This window comes from Coenobita brevimanus, chromosome 16 (assembly GCF_032717465.1).
Source record: "Coenobita brevimanus isolate Jiangsu-jjx chromosome 16, ASM3271746v2, whole genome shotgun sequence".
Lineage (NCBI taxonomy): Eukaryota > Metazoa > Arthropoda > Malacostraca > Decapoda > Coenobitidae > Coenobita > Coenobita brevimanus.
In genome coordinates, this window is record NC_136969.1 from 17,372,304 (window position 1) to 17,397,515 (window position 25,212).

The following is a 25,212-nucleotide window of genomic DNA, read 5'->3' on the forward strand; positions in this document are numbered from 1 at the left end:
TTTCACCATGGTATTGTAGCCTACCTCGAAATTACACATCACGAAGACATGCCACGTTTAAAATTAAACAGCCTCATGTGAACGATTTTTTTTTTTTTTTTAAGCCGCAAGATGTTTATAATGTGCGGTTCAGTACATGATTAATTTCTGATTTTTCCGGGACGTGTACAGGCAGTGGAACTTCCAGTCGGTAATGTAACATTATATTTTTATACGTAACGTCACAGATTAGGCTACGAGGTTAAAGTTACAATATTTTCAACGGAATGCTTTGAATAGTGTGGAGAATAGGTGGAAATCTCCGGCAGGTACGACATCGTATTTGTTTTGGGGCATCCACTTATATTTCAGTATGAATATATAATAACTGCTGCATTATCACCGGTCAACAGTAAAGGAATCATCATGAAAGTTTTGTGGTGCTCTTCATACAGTTTTGGGAGCTGATTCCGAAAATCTCATCCAACTTTTCTTATCACGTCTAGTTTTTATGATGATTGATGAGCCTTCATGTTGTAACTGTATATAACAATATGCATATGTATTCCTGTTCTTAACACTGATTATACTTTTTTGCAGCTGTTGTTATTTATTGAATCGGTTGAAATGTCAAGGCAATGCAAAACTAGCCCCGATTGTTTCTGCTGTCTGTGGTTCGTTCACCCCCAAGTGACAGCGACGCAACATCACGATAGATATCAAGAAGGTCTGTCATCTCTACTTCATCTGTGCTCTTGCAGATCAAGACAGAAAATAGGCACCACATGTAATTTGTACAGCTTGTCCGAATGGATTAAGAGATTGGCTGAATAAGAGAATAAACGCAATACCATTCGCCGTTCCTGTGATACGGAGGGAGCCGAAAGATGATGCTACATATTGTTACTTCTATGAGGTCGACGTATCCTGGATTTCTGTGAAGTACAAGCACAAGATTGCTTACCCCAGTTTGGAATCCTTTATAAGACCAGTGCCGCACAACGATGAAGATCTTCCCATTCCAATACCACCAGAAGACGGTATCGCCAGTAGCGACGATGAGGACGAAAATGTAGCCCAAACTGAGTCAGATGAAGCAGCTGAGTATGCAGAGTTTTTAGCCGACAGTGAAGACACACCTCAAAAGTTCTCTCAAGGAGAGTTGAATGACTTAGTTCGAGATTTGGGATTACCGAATGACAAAGCTGAACTTTTGGCATCTCGGTTGAAGGAAAAATGTCTGCTAAAGAAAGATGTTCGAGCAACATACTTCAGAAAACGATTTTTTTTTTTTTTTTTTATGAGCCATTATGTTTTTGCAATGACATTGATGGATTGTTCCGCTGCCTTTCACAGGAGCATGATCCTTCTCAATGGCGTCTATTCATTGTTTCATCGAAGAAAACCTTGAAGGCGGTATTGCTGCACAATGGGAATATGAAACCCTCTGTGCCTTTAGGACATTCAGTGCACATGAAAGAGTGCTACGAAAACATTCCAGCCTTTTAGATGCCATAAAATACGAAGAATACAAATGGAAGTTGTGTGCAGACTTGAAAGTGATCAGTTTGCTGATGTGACTGCATTCAGGCTTCACTGTTGTTACTTATGCCTCTGTGATAGACGTGCAACTTCCAAGCACTACGTGCAGTCGACATGGCCACCTAGACAAACATACAAGCCAGGAACTTCGAACATCGCGAATGAGCCCCTGGTTGCTGCCGGAAACATTCTTCTTCCTCCGCTTCATATAAAGCTCGGCTTAATGTAGCAGTTCGTTAAGACACTGGGAAGAAGAAACACTGAAGCATTCGGATATGTCGCAAGCATATTCCCAGGCATCACTAAAGCTAAGCTGAAAGAAGGAATATTCATCGGCCCACAGATAAAGGAACTTCTGAAAGACAACTTCAGCACCTATCTGGCCGATGTGAAACTGGCTGCCTGGACCTCATTCAAATGGATATGTGAAAATTTCCTGGGAAACAAGAGGTCACCGGATTATGAAGATGGTGCTGAGAGAATTCTCAATTCTTTTGTTGCTATGGGGTGTCGTATGTCGCTTAAAGTTCATTTTCTCCATTCGCACCTTGAAGTTCTTGAGCAGAACTTGGGAGCCGTCTCTGGCGAACGGGGAGAACGCTTCCATCAAGATATTAGTGCAATGGAGCATCGCTGTCAAGGCCTCTGGAATGAAAGTATGCTGGTGGATTACTGCTGGATGCCGTACAGGGACGAGCCTGGAACGAAGGAAGTTTAAAGCTCGACGATTTTGAGTAGTTTTACCTTTGCAAATGTACACTGAAACTCACTCTGTTATATGTCTTGCAGGAGACTTTCCTGTTTTGTCATATCAATTTGGATGAAAATATGATGTATATGTGGACTGTTTGGAGACACTGAACTTATACGAGGAATCGACATACTTCAAAAAACTTCGAAACCTCAAATATACTAAGATTTTTTTTTTTTTTTTTTTTTTTTAAATAAGGATATGTGTCCAGCGGTAAAATTCAACCAAAATGATAAAAGATAGTTTCCACAAAACTGTGACGTTCTACGCTAAAATGGACTGCATATTCGTGATCGTCGTCAAAAATAGGTCTAGGAACGTTATATTTTATATCTGATGAGAGAAAGAAGTTTTAATATGTAGGCTAGTGGTTATCTGCTGAGTTCAGTGGATTTGTCGCTTGCATCATGAAGCGATTATTTAATATACAAAGCAATATTATGAAGAGCTTTTTCGCACACTGTATAGCTACATCAGTTCATCAGAAAGTGAAACTAAATGCGAATCGGAGTTCATACAGGCATAGCATCTCAAAGCCCAACTCGAACCACCTGAAGTTGTAAAGATTACAGTGTTACCAAACGAAACGCGGAGAGGTTGGCTAGCGAAATGTCACTTTTTTTATGAGTGACTGTACAGAAAAGGAATGCAGTGCCAGGAAAAGTGACACTCGCAGGGGTGAAGAACGCTGTGAAGAGGCTGAAAAATGGGAAAACATTTGGAGTTAATGAGGTGTATGCAGAGACGATTCAGTGTACTGGACAGAGCGGAATGAAGTGCTTGCTGGTGATATGTAAGAACACATGGACGAGTGAAACTGTGCCAGTAGAGTGGAAAGGGTAGTGATTGTACCCGTGTACACAAATAAAGGTGAGTAAAGTGAGTGCAAGAATTATCGTGACGAGTCTAATGAGCGTTGTAGGGAAGGTATATGGAAGAATTATTATAGAGAAAGTAAGGGAGATTTCAGAAGTCCTATCGAGTGACGAACACGGTGGCTTTAGGAGTGGCAGAGAATGTGTGGATCAAATATTTACGGTGAGACAGATAGTGGATAAGGCTTGTGAGAAGGACAATAATGTGTTTATGACATTCATGGATCTGGAAAAACTATACGACAATATAGATCGAGAAGGACTATGGAAGGTGTTGCGCATGTACGGTGTAGATGGCAAGCTGCTAGGTGCCTTCAGAACTTTTTATTATGGCAGTAAGGCATGTGTAAGGGTAAATGGGCATCTAAGTTAATAGTTCACGATCATTGTGAGCGTGCGACAAAGTTGTGTGATGTCCCCATGGTTGTTCAACATAAATATGGATGGGGTGATGACAAGTAATAAAACGAGTAACGGAGAGAGGGGTGGCGTGGGTAATGAGTTCTCTATCTATCTATCTATAGCCCGAAGCCCTAATCCCGCAAAGGGTGGCCGCAGGCAAAACGCCTCCAAGTCGCTCTGTCACCCATCATATGACTGCCCTCCCCCCAGCTCACTCCTCCCTCCCTCATATGCCTTTCAACTCCATCTCTCCACCGCATCCTAGGTCTCCCCTCCCTCTCCCTCCGTCCACTTCACCTATATACACTCTCTTTGTCAGTCTTTTATTATCCATTCCCTCCACATGTCCAAACCACCTCAGTGTATTTGTCCTAATTTTCTCAATCACATCCACGTCTACCCCACAACGTTCTTTCACTTCTTCATTCGTCAACCTGTCCCTCCATGTCACTCCACATGCTCCTCTCAGGTAACTCATTACCATTGCTTTCACTCTTGACTTGTTCCCCTCCAGTAAGGTCCACACCTCACTTCCATACGTCAGGGTAGGGATCACAATATCATCATGCAGTGACTTCCGAACTTCCATACCCACCTCCCTATATCTCATCACCGCTTTCAGTGAACCAACAACCTTCCTTTTCTGCTGTAACCTTTCAAGCATTTCATCCCCCATAACTTCCATCCTTACTCATCACACTACCCAAGTACTTGAATGCACTCACATTCTCCATATCCGCACCATCCAACCTCACTATGCATTCTGTGACTTCATTCATCTCAAACGCCATAACCTTACTCTTGTTTACATTAACTTTCAGATTTCTCTTCTTCCACACTGTCCCAAATTCATTCACCAAACCTTGCATCTCCCATTCATCTTCACTCAACATTATTGTATAATCAGCAAACAGCATCACCGGAATTTTCCACACCTCACCCTCATTCATTAGAGCCATCCCCTCATCCACTGCCCTAACTTGAATCTCCTTTACAACCTCATCCATGAAAATTTTAAACAGCCATGGAGACATCACACATCCCTGTTTCAGTCCCACATTTTGATAAAAGAACTCACTCAGCTCACCATCCACTCGCACCGTACCCCTAGCTCCCTAGCACATACTCTTCACAGCACTCAGCAATTTCCCATCCACTCCATATATTCTACCTTCCACATACCTTGCCCATCTACTCTGTCATATGCTTTCTCCAAGTCCATGAAGGCAGCATACACTTTCTTTCCCCTCTCTATAACTTCTCCACTAAACATCTTAGAACAAATATCTCATCTACAAACCCTTTTCCCTTTCTAAATCCCCCTTATTCCTCTCCAACGAGCTCCTCTGTTATATGCCTAACCCTATCAATGAGTACTCTACCATACATTGAATGGTGATGGACGGAATATCTCAAATCTGCTGTATACTGATATACAGTGCTACTTGCAAATACCAGACAAGAGCTTGGTAGACTAGTGTAGAGTTTTGTAGATGTTTGCAACCATCGTACTTTGAGAGTAAATGTAGAAATGAGTAAAGTGATGGCTATTGAGAGAGAAGATGAGTCCCAGTGTGATGTTACATTGATGGAGAGAGACTGGAACTAGTGAGAGAGTTCAAATATCTGGGTACAGTGATAGAAAAGAGAGGAAACTGTGAAAATAAGTGGAAAGTAGAGTGACACAAGGAGGGAAAGTAGCTGACGGTATGAAGACATGATAAGAAACAGAGGCTTAGGTGTTGCAGCTGCACGAGGCTTACATGAAGGATTGTTAGTGCCAACTTTAACATACGGATGTGAGACTATGGTGTGGCATGAAAATGAAAAAAACAAGAGCAAGAGCAGTGGAGATGGGACTGCCGAGGAATGTATGTGGAGTACAGAGAGTGGATATGACACGAAATAATATGATTTATGAAAGATGCGGAGTGAGGAAGTCTGGACACCAGAATCGAAGAGAGTGTACTGAGATGTAGAGAGAGAGAATGGATGACAATAGAGTGGTGAAAAAGGTATACCTTAGCTAATTTGACGGAGGGAGAAGGCGAGTTAGGCCAAGATGGAGATGGAGCGATATGGAGGATTAGTGTGTAAAGAAGAAAGATATGGAAGTTGTTGAGGCTACGGGACTGACAAGATAGAGTTCCCACAATGGAGTCCCGTGACCATTTTTCCCGGACCAAGCTTGAAAGTTGATTTTAGTCAATTCGAGGGTCCTGATTAAAATGAACTGGGGTGAGCCTCATGAAAATGTGGGCTAACTCGGTGACACGAAAATTCAAAATGTCCACTTCCCGGCTTCTGGTATATCAAGAGATTACATATCTTTGCTTTTGCATGTCGGATTTTTTTTTTTGGGGGGGAGGGGAGGGTCTAAATATATGTTTTTAAGGTCAAGGATTTCATTTGTCAGCGTAATAACTTGCTAAATGTATGCGTTAGAACCAAAACTGGTTTATTAATCATTTTTGCGGCCCAAATCCAAGATAGTCGCTAGCTGACTGCAAAGAAAAAGGCCAGGAATTGTTAAGATGCATACTGTAGGTTTTTATTTATTTTTTTATGTAAAAAAAAAGTACACTGAAGCGTCACTACGCTCTAACAGTTTTCATTTGTTACAGAGATCCAGGAATGAGTCATGGCCATGTCGTTAATGAGAAAAGATAAAAAATGAAGACGTAAGGAACGTGAGGAAAGCCATTAGTACATCCTCTGCGTTCAGCAGTGTGATGAAAATAGATCCAGTTCTACTCCTGAATCATGGAACAATGTGAAGACTTTAGCACAGCAATGGTATCGTCTAGATAGGTTTGGGACAGTATAACACAGTTGATTAGGATACTGGACCGCAAGATGTGTTCTTTCATAAAATATGGAAGATCTAATTTTCTAGTAAATGTCATATTATCTATCTATCTATCTATCTATAGCCCGACGCCCTAATCCCGCAAAGGGTGGCCGCAGACAAAACGCCTCCAAGTCGCTCTGTCACCCACCATTTGACTACCCTCTCCCCAACTCACCCCCCCCTCCCTCATATACCTCTCAACTAAATCCCTCCACCTCATCCTCGGTCTACCTCTCCCTCTCCCTCCCTCCACCTCACCTACATACACGCTCTTAGTCAGTCTTTCATTCTCCATTCTCTTCACATGTCCAAACCACCTCAGTGTATTTCTCCTAATCTTCTCAACCACATCCACATTCACCCCACATCGTTCCTTCACTTCTTCATTTGTCAACCTGTCCCTCCACGTCACTCCTCATGCTCCTCTCAAGTAACTCATTTCCACTGCTCTCACTCTTGACTTGTTCCCCTCTTGCAAGGTCCATGCCTTGCTTCCATACGTCAGGGTAGGGATCACAATACTATCATGCAGTGACTTCTTAACTTCCATACTCACTTCCCTATTTCTTATCACTGCTTGCAGTGTACCAACGACCTTCCTTCCCTGCTGTACCCTTTCACGCACTTCATCCCCCAAAATTCCATCCTTACTCATCACACTACCCAAGTACTTGAATGCATTCACATTCTCCATATCCTCACCGTCCAACCTCACTGCACACTCTGTGACTTCATTCCTCTCAAACACCATAACTTTACTTTTGTTTACATTAACTTTCAGATTCCTCCTCCTACACACTGTCCCAAATTCATTCACCAAACCTTGCAACTCCCATTCATCTTCACTCAAAAGTACTGTATTATCAGCAAACAGCAACACCGGAAGCTTCCACATCTCACACTCATTCATTAGAGCCACCCCCACATCCACTGCCCTACCCTGCACCTCCTTTACAACCCCATCCATATATATATATATATATTAAACAGCCATGGAGACATCACACAACCCTGTTTCAGTCCCACATTGAGATCAAAGAACTCACCAGCTCACCATCCACTCGCACCATAACCCTAGCTCCCTCGTACATACTCTTCACAGCACTCAACAATTTCCCCTCCACTCCATATATTCTTAATACCTTCCACATACCTTGCCTATCTATTCTGTCATAAGCTTTCTCCAAGTCCATGAAGGCAGCAGACACTTTCTTTCCCTTCTCTAGATACTTCTCCACAAAACATCTTAGAACAAATATCTGATCTACACACCCTTTTCCCTGCCTAAATCCCCCTTGTTCTTCTCCAACTAGCTCCTCTGTCATATGCCTAACCCTATCAATGAGTATTCTACCGTATATTTTACCAGTCACACTAAGAAGGCAAATACCCCTATGGTTACCACATACTTCTCTCTCTCCTTTTCCTTTGTATAAAGGAACAATTATACCTGATTTCCAGTCCTCTGGAACTCTTCCCTCTTCCCAAGCTAATCTACACAACTTCCATATCCACTCCATAACAATCTCATCCCCATACCTAAGCATTTCACCACACCCTCCATCAATTCCTGGGACGTTTCCCAACTTAACATTCTTCATCGCTTCCACTACTTCCGCCCTACTGATCTCTTCCTTCCTCCTCTCATCTCTTCTTCTCCCAGCCATTCCCCAACCACTTATACTTGCACTGCTCTCACTCTCCACATTCAACAAATCCTCAAAGTGCTCCTTCCATCTCCTCAGTTTCTCCCTCTTCTCCACCAACAATCTATTATTCCTATCTTTCACTCCCCTACTATTTCCCCTTTCACACTGCCTTACTTTCTTTACCTCCTTCATCCAGAACAATTTCTTACTCTCCCTCCATTTCACACTCAGATTCCTCCCAAACTCCTCATCCACTTTCTTTTTACTCTCCTTCACCAGTCTCTTAACCTCCCTTCTCCTGCACACATATACCTCTCTCTTCTCTCTCTCATCTTCTCCCCTACCCCTACTCGCTAACCATTCTCTATATGCCTTCTTCTTTTGTTCCACAGCTCGTTTCACCTCATCATTCCACCATGCTGTCCCTTACACACCCTTGCATCTCCTCCTCACTCCACAAACTGCCTCACACGCTGTGCCTATCACTTCCGTGAATATCTTACATACGTCATCCACCCCTTCCATCTGCTCTAGCTCATACCTTCCCAGTCTTTCTTCCACTATGCTCTTATACTCTGTCATTTTCTCACTATCTTGCAATTTCTCCACTCTTCTCACAGGAGTTGCTTCCTCCTGTCTTCCCCTTCGTCTCCTCAACCACTTTCTTTGCAGCTCTACCTTGGCCATCACTAAGTGATGGTCCGAGACTCCATTCCCCCACCCTCTCCACACTCTTGCATCCAACACTGGTCTTCTCATTCGCTCATCCACACACACGTAGTCTATCATTGCCTTTCGTTCAACAAGTTCACCATCCATCCTCCTCATTACTCTCCATGTATACCGGTGGATCATCTTATGCCGAAAGTAGGTGTTGGCTATTGCCAACCCCTTACAAGCACAGATGTCCACCAAAGCACTTTCATTCCCATCTACGTCAACTGGCACACCCCACTGACCAACCACTGCATCCACTCGTACATTCCTAACTTTGCCATTCATGTCTCCAATCAACAGCACTCTCTCGCTCCTCTCAAACTTGTCCATACACGCTTCTACATTCGCCCAAAACTCATCTTTCACTCTTGCCACTCGATCCTCTGTCGGGGCATACACACATACAATCGCACACGCTTGTATACCTACTTTCATCCTCACCCATACAATCCTTGCACCCACTGTTCCATACTCTCTCATATTCTCCTTCCACTTCTTGCTTATCATCAGACATACTCCCTCTCTTGCCCTCTCATTTTCATTGACTCCCGCACATATACCTACACCATATTCCCATTCTCTCACCCTTTCACCTTATCATTTAGTTTCAGTCAATCCACATATATCCACTTTTGCATCCTCAAGCACCTAAGCAATCTCTCTCTCTTTCACTTCATCATTCACTCCTCTCACATTCCACGTTCCCACCCTAAGAATGTCCTTCGTCTGTTCCTTAGTCATCAACGTATGGTCCATCCGGGTCCGAGGCGCTTTGTTCGCTTTTTTAGTTAGTTCTTTTTACGGGGTGGGGCACTAACCCACCACCAACCCTTTTAGTCGCCTCGTACGACAAGCAGGGATACTGGGGGAGTATTCTTGAAACCCCCCTACCCCCAGGGGTACAAAAGAAGCCTTGAGGTCAGTGTGGGTCGAACTAGAGAAACCTTTGTTAGAATCTCAGTCCGCTCCACCTTCACCTTGGCTGAACTGGTTGCGAGACAAGGTAATAAACAGAAGAGACAAAAACCTGGCAGCCCAGGAGATACTCCACGAAAAAAGTAGTTGTTCCGTCAGCTGTTCTGTGGAACAGTCACAGAGATTATCCCGAGTAGCAGGGGTCCATGAAAAAAACTTGTTCGTACCTTGAATGAAGCCAGAAAATGAAAAACACCCCAACAGGGACCGATGGCATATTATGCAAACAATGGATGCCAGGTATGCATTCAAGGCACATACAGTGTAGGTCTACCTTCAGGACATGAGGATGTGAGATAGCATCTCACTGCTGATCCCTTTGGAGCTGAAATCCGATATCACCGCTCCTGCTGGAAGAAGTATGTGTCACCATCAAAAAGCAGCGAGGACGGTCAGTTCCATGTACAAAATATTTGTCTGTCTGAAGTAAGACATGTTCTTCAAACACGTATGCTTGGTTTGGTTCAAAGAGCATGAGTTGCGATCTATAAAGAGCCTGCTGACTGATTATTAAGCCTTACTGAGAAACGTTGAGTTTGACCCCAGTGGTATGAGGTCAAGCAACATCAAGCAAATGCTGCAGAACGAATTTGGTAAGAAGATAGGCTTTCATGACCGCTATCGACAAAAAGAAAGTTTACTAGTATATGAACCATCAGCCAGTGGCAGCAACACTGAAGCAGCCATTTATTCATTGGGTGTTGGTGATGATCAGCTGCTCAACAATGTTGCTAGGCGCATGAGCGAGGCTCTTGCTAGTATTCCTGCAATGGCATGGCAACCACGCGTTGAGGAACAGGAACTGGAGACACCACTAAACCCCCAAATGACATGCTTTGGAAGTTTCTGACATGGTTGAAAACCCCACTCAAGCAAAACTTTGAAGAAAGCAGCAGAGATCTTGTGGTTCATATCCTTGTCTCGCTACTGTTGTACGTCACAGGAAAAAGTTCTGCATTTCAAACAGCTTTCGGTGACAGTGCATGAACTGACCCGAAGCCGTGAGATTCTGTGCATCCTCAGAAAGTTCTATTTTGGAATCATCTACAAATGTGTTCTTCATGTATGTGATTCATGGGCAAAGCATAACCTAAAATAAATGATTTATGCTCAGAAGAGTTTCCAGAGAATACTCCCAGAACTGGCATTCTTGACAGTGACAACACTGTGAAGAGGTACTGACAGGCACTGATATGTCACACCACACTAAGGTAATGTTTGTGCAACCTAAGGACCTAGAAGTGACTGTACCAGATGCAGAAAGAAACATGCAACCACTTCCCACAGGGTCAGAAGACCTGAAACGTTGGTATCTGGAGCAACTTAATGGCCAGACCTACAAGACAGAGAAAAGCGAGCAACCAGTTCCTCACCCCGAGGTTGATATTAGTTGTCAGAACACAGATGTATGGAGACAGAGGGGTGTCACCCATGCTTTGGTGCGTCTAACAGATGACCAAGCAAACATCCCTGCTGTTGAACAAACATCTGGTGCATTTGGTGGGGTTTCAGGTTACTGTGCAGCAAGATGTGATAAAGAGTAAACCATAATATTTCTTAACTATCATAAACCTCCAGACAAATCTGTAGTCCACGAAGTGATGTCCAGGATGGTTGCTATAGCTAGGAAGAAAAGCATACCCTTTCCTGTGCTAGCTGGTGATCAACCAGTTTATGCACTTATGGTGCAACTGAAAATTGAAAATCCTGGAGTTTTCAAAGACATTGTGCCATTTCTAGGGCCATTCCACAAACAGTGCTCATTGATGTCTGTCATTTATAAACGGTTTGATGGTACTGCCTTGTTCTGACATACTGGTCGCTGCACAGGTATTTGCTAAAGGGTAAGTAGACAAGGCATTGTGTGGGAAACACTAGAAACGTAACATCAGGGGTCTTCGGTTACGGTATGAAGCTCTGAGTTGACGGGTGTTCAGAAAAGACATGCAGGATGGTGTGTCTTTGTCTGGAAATGCAAAGCAGATGAATGTCATACATCAGGAATCCTCCACAACTCAAGAGCAGAAACACCAAGTCTACTCAGAGTTAGAAACTCACCCAGATATTGTGTCCTTTGTGAAACAAGTGTTCCAGAGCGTCAAATCATCTAACAGTTCCAAGGCCAAGTATTAGTTGAGTTTCATGTCCATTGTATAAGTTCTGAAACTGAATGTACTGTACATGCTGTGAGGGCAAGGAACTGGGATGAATTCAGGGCTTCATTGCAAATGATGATGCAGTGGCACCATGGCTACGATAATGACAGGTATGCTCGCTGGCTTGTGGAATTCAGGCTTGAAGAAAGTAGTCTTCCCGAGGAAAAGACCAGATACCTACGTGATGGATTGTTTGCGCAATCGATGACTGGCAGGGCATATTTGTGTTTGCCTCTTGACCTGTGGATTGAATGACGATGAAGAAAGGTTCCAAGATGAAGGCTGGCTGGCTGAAAATTCAGTGGAATGAGACGATGATGTTAGCTACCACGAGGAAAGTGAACAGAGTAAAGGCAGCTCTTCACACAGTGGCACAGATGATCTTCTCTCAACGACCTATTGAGAATACCCTCAGTCGTCCGAAGATTGACGAACAGGCTGTGCAAGACCTAGACAGTTGCATTACTGAGTTTGCTTGTGATCCATTAGACTTGGGTATTCCACAACTGAGAGTTCTGGTACCTAGTGTTGTCGCCTCTGGTGACCTAGTATGTGATTTTGAAAGTTCCCACGAAGATGGTGAAACAAGGGTGACCTAATTCTTCTGAGAACACGCCATTTGATGCTACTATACACAGATGTTCAAGGTACACTTGCAGCAAACCACGTGCAACTACTGTAGGTATTCCGTCCAAGGCAAGGTGACAAAGACAGATGCCATGGAGAAAACAGCAATGACATCAGTAATTCGCCTGGCAGAATTTCCTAAATAGAAGTTTACTGCCGCACAGATATTGGAATTTCCCGTGGCAGATGAGCGCTTATCCATATTTCATATCAATGGTACCATGATGAAAGTGCAAAAATCCAAGTTAGTTGAAAAACTAAGCATGCAGCCCGTCGATCCTGTTCCAGATCGGTGCATTGCCCTTACTAGATTCCAGATCTTACTCGGCGGCAATCTTGGATTTGACCTAAGAAAATTTATATTTTATAGTTTGTGGCTAAACCCTTGTAAATAACAAACGGAAATGGTAATGTATGGCATCCTTGTCCTGAAAAACATATATTTAGACCGAAAAATAACAGTCGGACATGTTGAAGCAAAGAAATGTAATTTCTGATATACTGGTAACTGGTCGGCAGACGTCTTGAATTTTTGCGCCTGGCCAAGTTAGCACACATTTTCACGAGGTTCACTCCAGTTCATTTTAATCAGCCTCCTCGAATGGATTAAAATCAACCTTCAAACTCTGGTCCGGGAAAAACAGCCGCGGGACCCCATTGTGAGAACTCTACTGAGAGATCGAGCTGGCTGGATTAACTTTGTGCGGATGAGTGCATAACCAGGGATTTGGCACCCCTTTTTAATGTGACACCGTTCGGATTGGCTCTATTAGGTTTATGTGAAGCTACAGAACGTGGTGATTTTTTTTTTTTTTTGGTGTGGGGGGGGGTGGAGGGGTTCTATCTGATAGAGCCAGGATTTCGAGGGATTGAATGATGAGTGAATGAAAGCGTGGCTTATTGATCTGAGCAGACATTGTCTGTCTGGACGTTGCTACTCTTCACCCTGCCCAAGGATGGGAAAGGATGTCCGGATGATGATGATGATATATCTTGCCTTTGCCTATTTCACCCTTTAGCCATGTCCATCACTTCCCTCCTTGACGAATCTTATCAAACAACATCGTCTATGGGCGTATAGACCTATCAAGTCTTTATCATACTGGGAGTATTAGCTTGCAAAGGACAGTGGGAAGCAGAAGAGGTGAGATGTTCGGTGAACTAGTGAAATATAAGATGGACTTTTGTCACCGACTCCAGTTAACATACACTAGCAAGCCGTAATTTCAATTCACCATGAACTCTTCAGTCCTAACAGTTTTTTTTTTTTTTTCTGTGTATGCATTTATACCACCATAAGTTTTACAGCTTTCTTGTTTCACCACTCAGCTGCTCCCTTTCTTCCCCTTTTTACTTCGTTTCCCTAATCCCTGTATCCTCTCGGTCTTATCTAGACATCTTTTCTACAAAAACCCATTTACTTATACAAGGTTTTCTTATCTCGTTTTGTCTTCCGTTCCTCTGACCTTTCATAATTAACTTCTCTCATCGCCTTTATATTTCCATCTCTCCTCCCTCCCTCCTTCCCTCTGAACGTTCACCCTTTTCTCCACCAACGCATCTCATCCCCATCTTTCTTTTCTCGATCCGACCCTTCACCACACTAATTCATCCTTCCACTCTTACCTTCAGCCATCGTTTTGCTTCCCTCTTTCAATCTCACTATCCATCATTCTGTCCTTTTCTTTCCATCCATCCATCCTTACTCAGCTCCATTCATCTCCCTACTTTCCATCTTTTTCATGCTTTGCTATCTATCCACAGTTCCTTCGTCTTTTTACCTATCTATTTCATCCCTTTCACCCCTTCTGTCTCCTCTCTTTCCGTCTTTCTATCCATCCGTCTACTCCCTTTTCCTCCCTTTTCCCCTCCATCCCATGTTTCTAGACTCCTCTCTTTACTTCTCTCTTTCAGTCTCTTCCATCCATGCTGCTCCCTACATATCCAGTCTCATTCCTCTTTCAGTCATCCGTTATTTTTTCCTTTCACCCCTTTACTGCTCTCATTTCTTCATTTCCCTCCATCCTCCTTTCACTAACTTCCAATATATTAGCGAGGTATCCTTTCCTCATGCGTTGCTTTCAAATATTTTGCGACATAGGACACACCAAATGACTGTATGGGTTTCAATGGAAAATGGTGAGGAGCTGCCTCCTGTTTGAATCTATGGTATTTGCCTTTTTGTGGAGAGAGAGAGAGAGAGAGAGAGAGAGAGAGAGAGAGAGAGAGAGAGAGATTAAGTTTTTATTAATCTTCCTGCACGTGTTTGTTCTAAAAGGAACAGGTGGGTCAGGAGAATGCCTTATGGATTTTAATGTACCGAGAATGTCTTTTATATATGCAGGAATAGAAGATGGACAAAAAACAGGCTATGGCTGGAAGCCAGCAAATTCTTTCGCCCCCGAAGTAAATTAAAGAAAAAAAGAAAGCGAAACTGAAGATCCGTTTAGAGTAATAATAATAATCTTGTCTTTACACATGTGATTTAGCCTCATGGCGGTGATGAATACAGCATAAATAGCTGGCAATAGATTTTTTTTTCTTCAAAATAAAAAAAGGATATGATACACTGAACGTGAAAATAAAGACTGTATTTAACATTTCAGTTTTAAAAAACTCTCAAAAGATTAAATTATTCCCTGAGAATAACGTAAAGCATGTTAAGTTATATGACAACGGACAGTTAACTTCTTCAATCCAGGGATGTATTTTTACCCTTCACCTGACAAAGTCAGAGGAGGGTGTTGTTATCACTGGGATCAGTAGGTGTCCGTCCGCAGAGTTGGGCAGGAGGGTGGCTGGGTGACTGTCCGGGCGTAGAGATTTTGTTTCCGGGCCAGAACTCAGAAAGTATTCACTATAGAGTCACGAAATTTCACATAGTTATGTGTCTTACAATGAACTGGTGCTTTTTGATGGGTAGAGTGCTGTGTCTTAAGTAGCTTTTTTGAAAATACAGTAATGAAGAAAGTTTTTAAAAATCCAGACATTTCAATGTGATCTCCACTGAGAATCTGAAGGGACAGGTTATGAGTCTTCAAGGAGTTCTCCTTACGTCCATCTTTAAAAGAAACGATGGGGGGGGGGATGAGAGCCGATATGCGCTTGGTTAGGTATGCAGGGACGTGGGGGTATGTACTTGGTCAGATGGAGAGTTGCAACAGCGTAACGTTGCCTATGTTCAAGCATATATATCATGCGGCTGGTGGACAATATTATTTATATTTTTTAGAGCTTCATGAAGTGCAAGGTTTGATGAAGGCTGTATCTAACCCCTCCGGTATCTCTTATAAGTCAAACAAAACTGTGTGGTATAGTAGTCCAAGGCTGTACCTAACCCTTCCAGTATCTTCTACAGGCTAAAGAAAACTGTGTGGTATAGTAGTCCAAGGTTGTATCTAACCCCTTCAGTATTTTCTACTAGCTAAAGAAAACTGTGTGATATAGTAGTCCAAGGCTGTATCTGATTACTCCAGTATCTTTTACAAGTCCCCCCCCCAAAAAAAAAAAAAATGCGTGGGATAGTAGTCCACCCTAGTCAATATATTAGGCTGCTCACGAGCATATGTTACATGTTCAAAATAAACATTGAAGTGGGTGACGTGTTATTTTGCTTGAAGCTGGGAGAGTAATGTAGGGAATGCATTTAACGAGTGTTTTCAAACTTGTACTGCATCTTAAAGCAGAATACTCTATCATCATCAAGATGTCAAATACGATACGTTTTTAATTGAAGTTGAACATTTCGTAATATCTTCCTCCTCCTTTTCAGTTTATTCCGGACGTTAAGCCTCAGTATTTTTTAGTATATTACTAATGCAAAGTAAGACGACAGTAAATGATAAAACCAGTATTGAAGAAGCTACGAGCAAATAATTATAGAAAATGTCTGGTAAGGAAAAGAAGTGCCACGAGGCCTCTTATGCCACACGCAGTACGGCTTTCATTGTCAACAACGGTGGTGTAAGTCCTCTTATGCAGGAGATAATTATGAACATCAGCTAGGGTTCCCTCAGGATCCTCAAACGAAATAGACCATATCGATTGTATAATCATAGTAATCTCTTCGGTCAGATGACGTATTATAAAATTATTGCTACTGTTATTAAAATCACTTAGTTGTTCAGCTTGTAACGCAGGATGTGGGGTAAAGAAGAGATGTAAGGGGAGTGCAAGGAACAAACAGAATGGTGGAATGACAAGGTGAATCGAGTTGTGGCAGAAAAGAAAGTATGCAATAGGTAGATGGGAAGTACAGAAATTAATGTTGTGGAGAGATGGGAAAGTTAGTTATGTGTAAAGAAGTTATGAGGTAAAAAGAATATTAGGGCGCAGTAAGAAAACAGTGAATGAGGAATGTTGAAAAAAAAAAATCAGTGTGTAAATTACAGGGAATGTAAAAAGAAAAAGCTCTTTTGGAAGGAGGTCAAAAAGGTAAGAGAAGCAGAGGAGTGAAAGACGAAAATGACAATGTTGCTCGAGAAAGATGGAAAAGTTAGATGGAGTGAACATTTTGATTAATTGCTGAATATAGAAAATAAAAGCAGGGCAAGTATAAATGGTTGGGGAATTGGTAGGAGAAGAAGAAGAGTGGTGAGTAAGTAGGAAGAGATCATTAGAATGGAAGTATTAGAAGCAATGCAGAAAGTCAAAATTGGTAAAGCCCTGGGGAATGATAGTCTGTGTGGTATAATGTTGAAATATAAGGGAAAGTTTATGGAAGAATGGATATGGTAGACGTGCAGACTGGATGGGAGGAAGATAAAGTCCCGGAGGATTGGACTCCAGATATTATTTCCCTATACAAAGGAATGGGGTTGGAGGGCACTTGTCCTCTCAGTGTAAGAAGAAAAGTATTTCGCAGGATACTTACTGAGAGTTAGTGTTATAACGCGGGGAATTGGTTGCAGAAGAACATTGGGGTTTAGGAAGGACTATGTAGATCAGACATTCGTTTAAAGATATTTAGTGAAGTGCATACATGGAGATGGGAAAAAAGTTGTATGCTGCTTTCTTGGATGTGGAGAGGACATAAAGAGTGGGTAGATAGGAAATGTGGAAGTTACTAAACTTTATGAACTTGCTGATTTCTGTGAAGGGTACAGTATGTATGAGGTGCTAGAGCTGCAATGCGTATGGACAGTCTGTTCTTTGATCTGAGTGTTTGACTGAAACAGAGGTATGTCATGTCTCCATAATAGCTCGTTTGTATATGGATGGAGTTTTTAAAGATATACTTCGCAGGTCAGAAGAAGTTGGAGTGTCTCTGATGAGAAATGGTACAGTATCGAAACTTCCTGCGCTGTTGTTTGCTGATGATACTGTATTATTAAATGAAGATGAATGAGTCCTATAAGACTTTGCGAATGAGCCTGGGAGTGTTTTGTAGGAAACAGAGATAAAAAGTAAATGTAGATCAAAGTTATGGTCTATGTAAGAAATGATGTAACACCATGCACAGTGAGCCTGGATCGTGAGGGAATGGAGAACGTGAATGCATTCAGGTACTTGATAGTATGATGAGAAAGGATGGAAGCTTGGAAGAGGAACTGTTTGAAAAGGTACAATACGGTGGAAAAGTTGTTGTTCTGTTGAAAACAGTGATAAGGAATAGGAAAGTGAGCATGGAAGTTAAAATAAAAAAAAAGTCGCTTCATGACTAATTTGATCACTAACGCATGAAAGTGATGCTTGAAAACTTGTTCATGAGGGTTTAATGGCTCGATAAAAGTCACCAGGGGCGTATTCACAAAGAAACTTACGATCAATTCCCCGTCGTAAATATAACTTTGGAGCCAAGGTGAAGTAAGGTGGAGCTGCGTGAGATTCTAACAAAGGTGTCTCGAGCTCAATCCAAAACTTCCAGGAGGCGAGATGAAGTAAGGTGCAGCGGCCTGGGACTCAACTACACCTGGACTGAGTTCAAACCTTCACCCTAGTCTATGTGAGTCTCCTTTAAACCTCTGTGGTACAGTGGTAGAGTGTGCCTTTCGCACGCTGGTGAGCGCGGGTTCGCCCCCCGCCAGAGTTGTAAAAACATTGGGAAACGTTCACCAAGCCACTTGCTACTTTGGCGGACACAAGGGGTGCTGTGGTTGAGCCAGTGTCGCATACTAGTATGCTTGCACCCAATCGGCTTAAGGCGGGCCGATTACACTTGGTTCACGGACTGCACAGACACACCCAAAGCCACTCCAACACTACAATCACACTCACAAGCACCTCACCCTACATACAGTCTCAACCAGACAGCCTAAGCCACTGGGTAGAGATACATTGGCTGTATCGTCCCTGCTTCGGTAGGAAGAGGCCCGTCCTGCAGTGGACCTCAACGGCTGATGATATATATATATATATATATATATATCAACCCCTTTGTGGAGGAAGAAAAGGTTGAGAGGTGGGGAGGAGGGAGAGGTAACCAGGAGTATAAATTTCTCTCCCGTCATATATTTTGCTTGATTAATTATTGTATTAGGATATGGGGTACAACCAACGGAACTCTTATACACAGTGCCCAGAAACTATTGAACTTTGCTGCTAAAGTTGCTGTAGGTGGAATGAGGAAATACGATCATGTTTCTCCAGTCCTGAAAGAGTTAAGATGGCTAAATATTAAACAAAAGCATGCATTTGATACGTACTGTACTATGTATAAGATACTGCGTGGTGTGTACCCTGAATGGTTTATGTCCTTTGCTACTGTGCATAACGTGACTGGAAGTGTAACCAGACAACAAAATAGCCTATTTGTACCAAGAGTCCACACTAGCACTGGTGCCAGGTCACTAGCTGTACAGGACCCGAAGCTCTGGAATGAATTGCCTGCTTTAATAACCAACGCCAGTAGCCTACCAGTATTCAGATCTAGGCTGCTGTGTTTTCTTATGGGAGAGAAAAAGTTTTATGACTTGAAATACCTTGGATGCATTTGCAAGATAAAAATCCCAATTGAGATTTTATTTTTGCTCTAAATTTGTCTTCATTTTTACTAATTGTTCATGTTTTCATTGTACTGTACTTACTATATATCGGAACATGTATCTTTATTAATAACCACTGCTTAGTGGAAATAAAGTTATTTGAATTTGAATTTGAATTTGTTGGAGGACACAAGTCATGAGCAGGAGCAGTAGAAATGAATTATTTACGTGGGGCATGTGGAGTCACATGGAGAAAGAGGAAAACAAATGAAAACGTAAAGGAGCGTTGAGGTTCTAATATGGATGTATCTGAAAGTGGTAATAAAAATTCTGTGAGTTGGTTTCTCCATGTGGAGAGGATGAAAATGAGAGATTTACTAGAAGAGTGTGTGTGAATGAGGTGGAGGGGGAGACCAAGGATGAGATGGAAGGATGGAGTGGAGAGATATACGAAGGAGGTGGGGAGGGTGAGAAATGAAGAGAGGGCAGCCAAATGGCAGAGGACAGAGCGACGTAAAGGTGGCTTGTCTGTGGCCACCTATCACGGGCTTAAGGCGTCTGACAACAGAAAGATAGATTTAGCTTGAGAATTCATCATGTAGTGCATGTGATGTAGGAATGATTTTTCTTCATTGTTATGCACGGTTTGTTTTTATCTGACGAAACTGGGTCACTCCCATAACTTTATGAAATCCACTGAACCTTAATTATGAGTCTCTATTATGGGGAGTTTATTTTCACCTAATCGGGCTGAACCACTTACACAACTTGAATACTAAATCGTGGTTACTTACATTTCGTCCAGGTAAAATCGTCGGGCCGGAAGGTCGGAACGTAGAATTTGGAGCAGCTCGGAAAACACTTGCCTTGAAAAAACTGCTTTTTAATCAATAGTTATACCGTCGTCTTAACTTCTACTGACTACACAAGAATTTCAGAATGGTAGTAAACTGTTAGTATGATTTCGAAAAATAAAAATAATAATGTGCATCAGACATGGAAACTATTACTAAACTGTGGTGGGCCCCAGTAATTATTAGTTAAGAAACAGGAATGAGCATCCTAGGTTAATTAAAAAATCAACCCTTCATTCAGTTATCCCTGTTCATAAACCGAGCTGAGGGCTTTGAGGATCTTTGTTCGACAACAAAGCAATTTATGCATAATATTAACCTGCTGCAGGGAAAGCTCAGTCAATTTAACAATTATATGGCGTGCATCATTTTCTAGTTCAAATATTTCTTTTCATGCTTCATAATGCATGATTTTATGCATCCGCTTGTAGCATGGTTGATCAATATGTTCACAGGGGAGACAAAGTGTCTCCGCTCCACATCCCAACCGACAGAACTACTCCCGGAACGCACTACCAAAGAAGACGCAGTAATTAGGACCATCCTGCATCAAACGTCCATGTCCAGCTGCACAGACATAAACTCATACACAGTAAACTCATAATTAGAATTTTTAATGTATGTCCGGTGTTAAAAGAAACTTGTCTCATTACATAGGAGACTTCGAGCATCTTCCTCATCGATGTATTTTGCACACTGGAGCTCGCATCTTCGACGTGGATAATAATATAAAAATATAAACGATATACAAAATAATGTTACGGTGTAATATGAAAAATAAATCGATAAAGAAGCTGTGCTACGGAATCTTCCATCCCATGTGAAGGAAGGCTCACTGATAAGTGCATGGGCATACCGCAAGTGCATTTAGAGGTACAAAATAGGCACCTTTAGTTCGTCATGTAAGTTGAATGATGTCTCAGTGTATATTTTTTTTAGCAACGGGTCTTGTTTTCTTTACTCGAGTATATCAGAAAAATCGATGACATATTGCACAAAGGCCAGGCAGACGAACACTGGCCGGGTCACAGCATGATAATGATTCATTACGTCAGAAATTCACTCTGATGATCTATAAAACCTCTCACCCTAGCATGAAGAGATTTGAGATAGTCTAAAAATATATCCACGTATAATAATAATAATAATAATAATAATAATAATAATTATTATTATTATTATTATTATTATTATATTATTACTATCATTATTATTATTATTATTATTATTATTATTATTATTATATTAGTATCATTATTAATATTATTTTACTACTACTACTACTACTACTACTACTACTATTAATACCTCCGTCAACGAAGTTGGAGAAAGTTATGCCTTCACCTATATCTGTCTCTCTATCAGTCTGCTTGCCAGACAATATCTCCAAAAGCTCAATGAATTTCAATGAAATTTTCTGGAACGGTGGGCCATAGACCAAGGAAAAATATATTAAATTTTGGGGCGGATCCGGATCCGGATCAGTATTCCGCAAAATATCTCCAAAAATTCACGACGAATTTCAATGAATGTTTATGGAAGGGCAGGCCATGGTCCAAGAAAGAACTGAATAAATTTGGGGGCGGATCCGGATTCGAATTCGGATCCTATTTCTATGGATCCGGATCCGATCCTCTTTAATGGCAATGGGATTGGCGGATATGCATTCTCGGAGTCCCTTCTGTTTTTATTATTAATTATTATTATTATTATGGAACAAGCGCCCTCACATTACGTTGGAAATAGTTAAGAATATTTGCGCTGTGCGTTTCATCAGAAGCAAGGCCCCCTGTCGCAAGCCCCAATTACGAGTCTCCTTCATCCCGTCCAGCCAATCAGAATCTCCCTCTATCCCTATAAGCCAACCAAAATCCAGCATTTACTGCCCGCCCGTACGTCACAGCGACACCCCGACCGCGGCCATCTCGTTATTGGTGGATTCAGATTTATTAAACTCCGTTTCTGTTTGGTACACTCCCCTCATATTTTTTTCCCCTTTTTTCCCTCTCTTTGTAAAATCGTTTGTTTTGGGAGTTTCTGAAACCGCTGTTAGTGTTCCTCTTCGTTTTCCTTTCTTCTTTCTTCCCTACTTCCCTTTCATAATTTTCTTCTTGCTTCCCCCTCCTCTTTTTTATCTCAGCCAACGAAGCTGGAGAAGGTTATGTATTCACCTATGTTTGTCTGTTTGTTTGTCCAGACTATGTCGCAAAGTTCACAATTTCAATTAAATTTGGTGGATGGGTGGGCCATGGGCCTAAAAAGAAAAGAGAAGAAAAAAAAAATTGGGGGGAGGATCCGGTTCCGGATCAGGATCCTGTGTTTAATATCTCCAAAAGTTCTCAATGAATTTCAATAAAATTTTGTGGAAAAGCAGATCATGGGTCAACGAACAACTGATTAAATTTGGGGTCGGATCCGGATCCAATGTATTCCACACAACATCTCCTCAGATTCGGATCCGAATACTTTTTAATGGTAATGGCATTGGCGGAGGTATGCGCTCTCTGTGCACTTTCTAGTTCTTCCTTAGATGGATTGATAAAAAAAAAAAAAAAAAAACGAGTGAGATTCTTGAATCTCTTGCGCTCAGACAGTCCACGTGTGGATGCCTTTACCTAGTTATTGTTATGCGGCATAGCAAATACACGGACATACCAAAATAAGGATAAAAATTGTACTCAGTGCTAGCGCGAAATAAAATAATGTAATTCATCTGCCTAACCTTTCTCCCAAATTAACCATCAGCCGAGGGTTAATACACAATTGCGTGTAACTGTTTACTCGTATAATCTCTCTCTCTCTCTCTCTCTCTCTCTCTCTCTCTCTCTCTCTCTCTCTCTCTCTCTCTCTCTCTCTCTCTCTCTCTTAAATACACACACACACAAACGCGCAACCCCCCCCCACACACAATATTATGATTACCTCCGCCAAGGAGGTTATGTTTTCACCCTTGTCCGTTTGTTTGTTGGTTGATTGGTTGATTTGTGAGCAAGATTACAGCAAAACTACTGGAGGGATTTCCGCGAAACTTTGTAGAGGAATGGGCCTTGGCCCAGAATAGACCCCATTAAATTTTGGTGCCAATCCAGAAATTTTTTATCACTTTCTTTAACATTGCGAGCAAGGGTGTTTTTTAAACATTATCGTAAATTTTTTCAGTGAATATTGCATGAATTTTGATGAAAAAAACAAAAATCAGGCATAATTAGGATGTTGGTATCTACGAATGTGTACAGTTTGGCGCGGATCCATATAAAATTCCGGATCTAGCGGATTTAAATATGCGTTTTTAGGGGGGTAGTCTTTTTCCAGCTGCCGTACATTAACAAACAGGACTTGACTGAATTAAAAGAAACTGCATGTTGAGCCTTGGCGGAGGTATGCGCTCTACTGAGTGCCATTCTAATTAATTATATAAAGTCAGGATTCCGGAGGCTTGAATGATGAGTTTATGTAAGTGTGGCACATTGGACTGGGCAAATTTGATCTGTCTGGATTTCGCTACTCCTCACCCTGCACTAGGGTGGTAAAGGAGGTCCAGCTGATGGTGATGATGATGATGATGATGATGATGATGATGATGATGATTCTAGCCAGAAAATTATGAAGTATAAACGGCAGCAGCAGTAGTAGAGCAGCAGGAGCAACAGAAGAAGAAGAAGAAGAAAAAAAAAAGGAGAAGAAGAAGACAACCAGCACAACGACGACAATAATGATGAAGGAGGAGGAAGAGGAGGAGAAGGAGGAGAAAAGTGAGAGAAGATGAAAACTAAACTAGAATTCTAAAATTGCTGAAGTAATATTCCAGGAACTCCACATTCCAGATGAAAATATTTTGATCATTTTACACCTAATGGTAAAGGACTTTTGGTATGACTCAAATTTTTAACGGATTTTGACTGTGACCTCGAGGCTGGGATCAAGGTCAAGCTCATTCATACTATGCAAATCATGTTCACTCATGACCCAGTACATTACCATCGAGTTTGGTCAAATTCGGCCAAATACTTCCCGATTTAGGACTTTGAGGCATGAGGGGGCCATTTCGATTTTCCTCAAAGTATTTGTTGGATCTCAATATCAATACCAAAGTGCACTAATAAATGTTGACGACACATTCTGGAACATTTGCAAAGAAATCATTTCAGTAGTTTTTACTGCGCAAGACAACAGAGATTAGAAAAATATCATAGAGGGCGGTAGCGTGGAGCAAGTGCTAGAGAAAAAGTTTTCGTGCCACAAGAAGTCTGCAACCAAGATATATCACTTCTAAAAATTTCTGCCTCTACCTCGAACGGTCTTGTAATGCTAGCCTTCTACAATTTCCCCCCTCCCTGAATATATATATATATATATATACTATATATACATATATATATATATATATATATATATATATATATATATATATATATATATATATATAAATATATATATATTGTTACATAGCCTATGATTTCATCATCCTTTGTGTAATTTTAACGCACAGTATGCTGCATGTTTGATCACGAGCGTGTTCTGCCTCAGTTCCCCCCTTCTACCGTTATAGTAGAGTAAGTCGTTCTTTCTGTTGTTCAGAGTGGGATTGTCAACTCTTTGTCCCCATGGCTTCATTTGTGCGTCCTTCTTACAAGTTGTATCAAGCTCTGCTGGCCCCTATATAATGAGCTCAGTCTCTGCATTATTGCCACTTAGATCTACTCCTCATTTTGTTCACATCTCTGTCCTCCCCTGTACAGTTATTGTTGTGAGTGCTCAGGAAGTCTCCAACCATCTAGCAGCTGTGTAATTTGAGTATAACTGTTGTTGCATTTTTTCTTGTGGTGTGTAGCATAGGGTTAATTCTTAGGCCTAGTAACGTTTTTTTGTAATTAATGTAAAGTTCTTTTTGTCAGTCATTTTTGATAATAT